Below are 9,783 nucleotides of genomic sequence, written 5' to 3' on the forward strand. Positions count from 1 at the left end.
TTATTTCACAGTCAAATTTCTAGCTTTTTTTTTTAACCCCTTAAGGACGCAGGGCGTACCGGTACGTCCTAACTTTAAATCGGGATTCCGGCGCCCCGGGGGTTAATCGCAACGGGATACCGGCTGAAATCATTCAGCCGGCATCCCGTAACAACGCGGGGGGGTCATTTGACCCCCCCGTATCGGCGATCGCAGTAAACCGCAGGTTTGCTGCGCTTTCTGCAGTTTCTGATCCGCGGGGATCAGAAACTTTAGTGTCCCTAAAATATGGATTTTACACCCCCCCTGCACCCCTGCATGATTTTTTGCGGGCGGGTGGTGCAGGGGGGAGAGTTGTGGGCGGTGGGGGCGGTGCGGGAGGCGGGCGGTGCGGCAGGCGGGATCGCGATCCCCCGCCCGCCTCCCCTTGAATAAATCGTTGGTGGTTAGTGGGTATACCAGGGTGCCAGCACATTGCTGACACCCTGGTATAAACGGCTGACATCGATGATGCGATGTCAGCCGTTTAACCCTTTCCATACCGCGGTCCGTACGGACCGCTGTATGGAAAAAGTTAACAGTAAGAGGGAGCTCCCCCGATGGGAGTGCCTTTGCAGCCCCCCGATGGAGAGAAGAGAGCCCCAGACAGCCCCCCGACAACCCCGTCCTTACCCTTCCCCGTCTGCGCAGTTCTGACCAGTACTGAGCAGACGGGGAAGGTTCCCATGGCAACAGGACGCCGTCTCAGGCATCCTGCTGTCCATGGTGCTGAACAGATCTGTGCTAAAAGGGTTAGATCTGTTCAGACAAAGTGTAAAGTACAGTACAATATATATTGTACTGTACTGTATTATACAGACATCAGACCCACTGGACCTTCAAGAACCAAGTGGGTCTGGGTCAAAAAAAGTGAAAATAAAGTAAAAAAACACATTTATCACTGATTAAAAATGAAAAAAATAAAATTCCCTACACATGTTTGGTATCGCCGCGTCCGTAACGACCTGATCTATAAAACGGTCATGTTACTTTACCCGAACGGTGAACGCCATAAAAATAAAAAACTATGATGAAATTGAAATTTTGCCCACCTTACTTCCCAAAAAAGGTAATAAAAGTGATCAAAAAAGTCTTATGTACGCCAAAATTGTAACAATCAAACCGTCATCTCATCCCGCAAAAATCATACCCTACCCAAGATAATCGCCCAAAAACTGAAAAAACTATGGCTCTTAGACTATGGAAACACTAAAACATGATTTTTTTTGTTTAAAAAATGAAATCATTGTGTAAAACTTAAATAAATAAACAAAAAGTATACATATTAGGTATTTCCGCGTCCGTATCGACCGGCCCTATAAAAATATCACATGACCTAACCCCTCAGGTGACCACCGTAAAAAAATAAAAATAAAAACGGTGTAAAAAAAGCAATTTTTGGTCATCTTACGTCACAAAAAGTGTAATAGCAAGCGATCAAAAAGTCATATGCACCCCAAAATAGTGCCAATCGAACCGTCATCTCATCCCGCAAAAAATGAGACCCTACTTAAGATAATCGCCCAAAAACTGAAAAAACTATGTCTCTTAGACTATGGAGACACCAAAAATTTTTTGGGGTTTTAAAAATGAAATCATGGTGTAAAACTTACATAAATAAAAAAAATTGTATACATATTAGGTATCGCCGCGTCCGTGACAACCTGCTCTATAAAATTATCACATGATCCAACCTGTCAAATGAATGTTGTAAATAACAAAAAAAAACGTGCCAAAAAATCTATTTCTTGTTACCTTGCCGCACAAAAAAGTGTAATATAGAGCAACCAAAAATCATATGTACCCTAAACTAGTACCAACAAAACTGCCACCCTATCCTGTAGTTTCTAAAATGGGGTAACTTTTTTGGAGTTTCTACTCTAGGGGTGCATCAGGGGGGCTTCAAATGGGACATGGTGTAAAAAAAACCAGTCCAGCAAAATCTGCCTTCCAAAAACCGTATGGCATTCCTTTTCTTCTGCGCCCTGCAGTGTGCCCGTACAGCTGTTTACGACCACATATGGGGTGTTTCTGTAAACTACAGAATCAGGGCCATAAATAATGAGTTTTGTTTGGCTGTTAACCCTTGCTTTGTAACTGGAAAAAAAATATTAAAATGGAAAATCTGCCAAAAAAGTGAAATTTTGAAATTGTATCTCTATTTTCCATTAAATCTTGTGCAACACCTAAAGGGTTAACAAAGTTTGTAAAATCAGTTTTGAATACCTTGAGGGGTGTAGTTTCTTAGATGGGGTCACTTTTATGGAGTTTCTACTCTAGGGGTGCATCAGGGGGGCTTCAAATGGGACATGGTGTCAAAAAACCAGTCCAGCAAAATCTGGCTTCCAAAAACCATACGGCACACCTTTCCCTCTACGCCCCGCTGTGTGCCCGTACAGTAGTTTACGGCCACATATGGGGTGTTTCTGTAAACGGCAGAGTCAGGGCAATAAAGATACAGTCTTGTTTGGCTGTTAACCCTTGCTTTGTTAGTGGAAAAAAAGGGTTAAAATGGAAAATTAGGCAGAAAAATGAAATTCTCAAATTTCATCCCCATTTGCCAATAACTCTTGTGCAACACCTAAAGGGTTAACGAAGTTTGTAAAATCAGTTTTGAATACCTTGAGGGGTGTAGTTTATAGAATGGGGTCATTTTTGGGCGGTTTCTATTATGTAAGCCTCGCAAAGTGACTTCAGACCTGTAGTTGTCCCTAAAAATTGGGTTTTTATAAATTTCAGAAAAATTTCAAGATTTGCTTCTAAACTTCTAAGCCTTGTAACTTCCCCAAAAAATAAAATATCATTCCCAAAATGCTACAAACATGAAGTAGACATATGGGGAATGTAAAATCATCACAATTTTGGGGTATTACTATGTATTACAGAAGTAGAGAAACTGAAACTTTGAAATTTGCTAATTTTTCTAAATTTTGGGTAAATATGGTATTTTTTTATGCAAAAAAATTAACTTTTTGGACCCAATTTTAGCAGTGTCATGAAGTACAATATGTGACGAAAAAACAATCTCAGAACGGCCTGGATAAGTCAATGCGTTTTAAAGTTATCAGCACTTAAAGTGACACTGGTCAGATTTGCAAAAAATGGCCAAGTCCTTAAGGTGAAATAGGGCTGAGTCCTTAAGGGGTTAATGTACACTACTGTTACACCAGATATGAGTTGCACTGGTGTGACACTGTGCCCTGGCAGGCCCTGAAACGCACACGTGTGAAGGAAACTCACTGCTATATTTCACAGTCAAAATTATATTTTTTTTTTTATGTACACTACTGTTACACCAGATATGAGTTGCATTGGTGTGACACTGTGCCCTGTCAGGCCCTGAAATGCACACGTGTGAAGGAAACTGACTGCTATTATTTCACAGTCAAAATAGTATTTTTTTTTTAAATGTACACTACTGTTACACCAGATATGAGTTGCACTGGTGTGACACTGTGCCCTGGCAGGCCCTGAAACACACACGCGTGCAGGCAACTGACTGCTATTATATTACAGTCAAAAAAGTTTATTATTTTTTAAATGCAAGCTATTGTGACACCAGATATGAGTGGTGGCACTGGGCAAGTGGGCACAGTATACGCTGTGAGCCTGACACACGCTGGCAGCCGCAGGCAGGCAACTGCAATTAGATTACACAGGAAAAAAAAAAAAAGAAGCAGACTGATGTTCTAGCCCTAAAAAGGGCTTTTTGGGGTGCTGTCCTTACAGCAGAGATCAGATGAGTCCTTCAGGACTGTAGTGGACACTGAATACTCTAGCCTAGCTATCGATTTCCCTATTAAATCAGCAGCAGCTACACTGTCCCTCCTCTCACTAAGAATGCAGCTTCCGAATGAATCTAAAATGGATGCTGTCCAGGAGGTAGGAGGTTCTGGGAGGGAGGGTCTGCTGCTGATTGGCTGGAATGTGTCTGCTGACTGTGAGGTACAGGGTCAAAGTTTACTCAATGATGATGAATAGGGGGCGGACCGAACATCGCATATGTTCACCCGGCACGGCGATCGCGAACATAGAAACATAGAAACATAGAATGTGTCGGCAGATAAGAACCATTTGGCCCACCTAGTCTGCCCAATATACTAAATACTATGGATAGCCCCTGGCCCTATCTTATATGAAGGATGGCCTTATGCCTATCCCATGCATGCTTAAACTCCTCCACTGTATTTGCAGCTACCACTTCTGCAGGAAGGCTATTCCATGCATTCACTACTCTCTCAGTAAAGTAATACTTCCTGATATTACTTTTAAACCTTTGCCCCTCTAATTTAAAACTATGTCCTCTTGTAGCAGTTTTTCTTCTTTTAAATATTCTCTCCTCTTTTACCTTGTTGATTCCCTTTATGTATTTAAAAGTTTCTATCATATCCCCTCTGTCTCGTCTTTCTTCCAAGCTATACATGTTAAGGTCCTTTAATCTTTCCTGGTAAGTTTTATCCTGCAATCCATGTACCAGTTTAGTAGCTCTTCTCTGAACTCTCTCCAAAGTATCAATATCCTTCTGGAGATATGGTCTTCAGTACTGAGCACAATACTCCAAATGAGGTATCACTAGTGCTCTGTAGAGCGGCATGAGCACCTCCCTCTTTCTACTGGTAATTCCTCTCCCTATACACCCAAGCATTCTGCTAGCATTTCCTGCTGCTCTATGACATTGTCTGCCTACCTTTAAGTCTTCTGAAATAATGACCCCTAAATCCCTTTCCTCAGATACTGAGGTTAGGACTGTATCACTGATTTTATATTCTGCTCTTGGGTTTTTACGTCCCAGGTGCATTATCTTGCACTTATCAACATTAAATTTTAGTTGCCATATTTTTGACCATTCCTCTAGTTTTCCTAAGTCCTTTTCCATTTGGTGTATCCCTCCAGGAACATCAACCCTGTTACAAATCTTTGTGTCATCAGCAAAAAGACACACCTTACCATCGAGGCCTTCTGCAATTTCGCTGATAAAGATATTAAACAATATGGGTCCCAGAACAGATCCCTGAGGTACCCCACTGGTAACAAGACCTTGGTCTGAATATACTCCATTGACTACAACCCTCTGTTGCCTGTCCCCTTAGCCACTGCCTAATCCATTCAACAATATGGGAGTCCAAGCCCAAAGACTGCACTTTATTGATAAGCTTTCTATGTGGGACAGTATCAAAAGCCTTACTAAAGTCTAGATAAGCCATGTCTACTGCACCTCCTCCATCTATTATTTTAGGCACCCAATCAAAAAAATCAATAAGATTAGTTTGACATGATCTCTCTGAAGTAAACCCATGCTGTTTTTCATCTTTCAATCCATGGGATTTTAGATGTTCCACAATCCTCTCCTTAAGTATGGTTTCCATTATTTTCCCCACTATTGATGTCAGGCTTACTGGCCTATAGTTGCCCGATTCCTCCCTACTACCTTTCTTGTGAATGGGCACAACATTTGCTAATTTCCAATCTTCTGGGAAGACTCCTGTTGCCAGTGATTGGTTAAATAAATCTGTTAATGGTTTTGCTAGTTCACCGCTGAGCTCTTTTAATAGCTTTGGGTGTATCCCATCAGGCCCCTGTGACTTATTTGTATTAATTTTAGACAGCTGACTTAGAACCTCTTCCTCTGTAAAGACACATGCATCAAAAGATTCATTAGTCTTCTTTCCTAACTGAGGTCCTTCTCCTTCATTTTCCTTTGTAAAAACTGAACAGAAATATTCATTGAGGCAGTCAGCTAGTTCTTTATCTTCTTCCATATACATTCCTTCTTTTGTTTTTAATTTGGTTATTCCTTGTTTTAGTTTCCTTTTTTCATTTATGTATCTGAAGAATGCCTTCTCGCCTTTTTTCCCTGACTGAGCTAATTTCTCTTCTGCCTGTGCTTTGGAAGCTCTTATAACTTGTTTGGCCTCTCTCTGCCTAATCTTATAAATTTGTCTGTCACCCTCGTTTTTTTTCTTTATAATTCCTAAATGCTATCTTTTTGTTTTTAATGATTTTGGCCACTTCTGCTGAGTACCACAGTGGTCCCTTCCTTTTTTTGCTTTTACTGACAAGCCTAATGCAATTTTCTGTTGCCTTCAATAGTGCCACTTTTAAGTAGTCCCATTTCTCCTGGACTCCAATGAAACTGTTCCAGTCTGATAGGGACTTGTATACCACTAATCTAATTTTAGAAAAGTCTGTTTTTCTAAAATCTAAAACTTTTGTTTTTGTGTGGTGTGATTCAGTCACTGTACTTCTAGTAAACCACACTGACTGGTGATCACTAGATCCCAAGCTTTCCCCTACAGTAATATCAGATACCAAATTCCCATTTGTGAATAGTAAATCTAAAATGGCCTCCTTCCGGGTTGGCTCCTCCACTACTTGCTGTATAGATAATCCCAGTAGGGAATTTAGAATATCTGTACTCCTGGCAGAACTAGCTATTTTGGTTTTCCAGTTTACATCTGGAAGATTGAAGTCTCCCATAATGATAACTTCCCCCTTCAATGTCATTTTAGCTATTTCCTTAACTAGTAGATCATCTAATTCTTTGACTTGGCTAGGTGGTCTATATATCACACCTACACGAGTTACCTTATGATTATCAAGCTGCACGGTAACCCAAACTGACTCTAAATTGTTCTCGCTAACTTGTATCAAATTAGATTTCATGTTATCTTTCACATACAGGGCCACCCCTCCCCCCTTCTTGCCTTCTCTGTCTTTCCTGTATAGAGAGAACCCTGGTATTGATATATCCCAGTCATTACTCCCCTTGAACCACGTCTCAGTAACAGCCACTACATCTATATTCTCAGATGCCATTATAGCCTCAAGTTCATTGATCTTATTCCCTAGACTGCGAGCATTTGTAGACAAGACTCTGAGCTTGTCATTTCTTAACCTTTGTGCTACTGGCCTCTTCTGGCATTGTTCCGGGGGGCAGTTGGACTGCTGGATTATCACTCTTTTGCCCCCCTTTCCTAGTTTAAATGCTTCTTAGCAAATACCTGGAACTGTTCACCGAGGACATTCGTTCCTTTGAGAGAAAGATGCAAACCATCTTTCTTGTACAGTTCTTTTCCATTCCAACAAGAGCTAACATGAGACACAAAGCCAAACCCTTGGTTCAGACACCATTCACCAAGCCATACATTGAATTCCTTAATGCGCATCTTCCTGTCATGCTGAAGGTTATGCACAGGCAAAACTGCAGAGAATGAAACAGTTGATGCAACCTCCCGTATATCCTTTCCAAGTGTGTGAAAAGCTTCTTTCACCTTTTAAACCTCATTGCAAGCCAGATTGTTTGTCCCAAGATGGAGAATAACATTCACTTCCCTTTCCTGCTTTGCTTGCCTAACAATATTAAGGATCCGTCGTCTATCCCTGCTAGCGGTAGCACCAGGGAGACATCTCACAACACCATTCTCCTCAAACTTCACACCTCTTATGATGGAATCGCCCACCAACAGCTGCTTACTATCAATCCTCACCTTCTCCCTTTTGTCTTTGGCTGCAGTCTTACATACTTTAGGCATGGGAGATGATTGTTTCTCACCCACTGTGCTTGAGCCATCCTCCATGTTGCTCTTGCACTCTGAAAGTGCTGCAAATGAATTATGGAGAGCCACAGACTGTGGGACATGCCTTCTATCCACAACTCTCAGTCTACCAGAACCTACAGTAACCCATCTTCCAATTCTAGGGGGCCTCTGTGGCAGTGGCATTGCAATGTTCTCAGCCTGAGTTTGTTTAGTGGTTAATTTCAAAATCTCATATTTCAAAAAGGTAATTTCCTGCTGCATTATGGAGAGCTGTCTACAGATCAGACAGTATCCAAACCTCTGAAGAGTGGAACCTGAAATAAAAGCACAACAATTCCTGCACAGAACCAGGTCTGCCATTGTAAAGAGGGGAAAGATTTTAAACAAACAAATCTTACTTGTTTAGATTGTATCCACCTCCAGATTACCTCCTGAGTATCTCCTGAATATCTCCAATGCTCTTGTAGATCAGCTCTTGGTAAGCAGTCTTGGAAAAGCAGCAAGCTATAATTAGCAAGCTATGTTCGCCGAGAACTATTCGCCGGTGAACTATTCGGGACATCTCTAGTGACACTTAGATTGCACACAGGTGGACATCATTTCACTAATTATGTGACTTCCGAAGGTAATTGGCTGCACCAGAGCATGCCAATTTTCTGTTTTCTATTTCTAAACAATAGTTTTATTTATATATTTTTCTCTTTTCACTTCACCAATTTAGACTATTGTGTTCTGATTAGGGATGAGCAGACCCGAACTTTAGTGCACTAAAATGGCTGTATAATAGTCATAGTAAGGGCTAGAGGGTTGCAAAAGAAAGCAAAATGGGAGTAAGAGAAGGACAATTACCCTGAAAACAAATGTGGATAGGGAAATGACTTAAAATAACATAGAATATAAAAAAATAACAATCCTGAATAGGGATGAGCGAACCCGAACTGTATAGTTCGGGTTCGTACCGAATTTTGGGGTGTCCGTGACACGGACCCGAACCCGAACATTTTCGTAAAAGTCCGGGTTCGGGTTTGGTGTTCGGCGCTTTCTTGGCGCTTTTTGAAAGGCTGCAAAGCAGCCAATCAACAAGCGTCATACTACTTGCCCCAAGAGGCCATCACAGCCTTGCCTACTATTAGCATGGCTGTGATTGGCCAGTGCAGCATGTGACCCATCCTCTATATAAGCTTGGGTCACGTAGCGCTGCACGTCACTCTGCTGATTCAAGCATAGGGAGAGGTTGCTGCTGCGACGTTAGGGCGAGATTAGGCAGATTAACTCCTCCAAAAGACTTCATTTTGTGATCGATCTCCAGCTGTGGATCATTGAAGTGCTAATATCGAATTGCTCACTTTTTTTAGGCTGCCCAGAGCGTTTTTATATCACTTTTTTCTGGGGTGATCGGCGGCCATTTTGTGGCTTGTGGTGCGCCAGCACAAGCTACCACCAAGTGCTTTTAACTATCAATAGTGTGGTTATTTTTTGGCCATATACTACATCAGGTGCAGGCTGAGCCTGTGTCACCCAAGTGCATTTAACCATCAACAGTGTGGTTAATTTTTGGCCATATACTACATCAGGTGCAGGCTGAGCCTGTGTCACCCAAGTGCATTTAACCATCAATAGTGTGGTTATTTTTTGGCCATATACTACATCAGGGGCAAGTTGAGCCTGTCACCCAGCGCCTAAAAAATAGACCTGACATTTATATTCCTCCAAATCAGTACTGTTTTAGCTGGTCAAGTTATTTGTAGTGACCGTAAAAGCACAGTTTTTGTTCTGGGTTGAAAAACTATTCCCAAATTTGCCATTCTCAAAATTAGTAGTTTCTGCTATATCAGGCCTACTTTAAATCTATCCCAAAAAGGATATCTTAGATTCAAGGTGCTGATAGTGTCATTCAGGCTCGGACTGGCTCACCGGGAAGCCGGTGAAATGCCCGGTGGGCCCCTTGCCTGTCTGCTTATACTACAGCCAGAGCCACCAGCAGGGCAGTTACTATTCTTTCAGGCGCCTGGCTGTTATCAGGGGCTGGACTGCAGCACTGGCACACATATCATTTTACTTTGGTGAAAGGGACAGCACAATACTTTGCAGCGCTTGTTCCTTTCTCCAAAGTAAACTTCACCGACCCGACATGAGCGGACAGCCCCCCCCCCCTCCTCTCTGCAGTGTGATATTCCATCATGTGTGAGGAGGGGGCGGAGCCAGAGGAGCCGACAGCCGAGGCAGC

Source organism: Bufo bufo, chromosome 3 (genome assembly GCF_905171765.1).
Source record: "Bufo bufo chromosome 3, aBufBuf1.1, whole genome shotgun sequence".
In the NCBI taxonomy this organism is placed as follows: domain Eukaryota; kingdom Metazoa; phylum Chordata; class Amphibia; order Anura; family Bufonidae; genus Bufo; species Bufo bufo.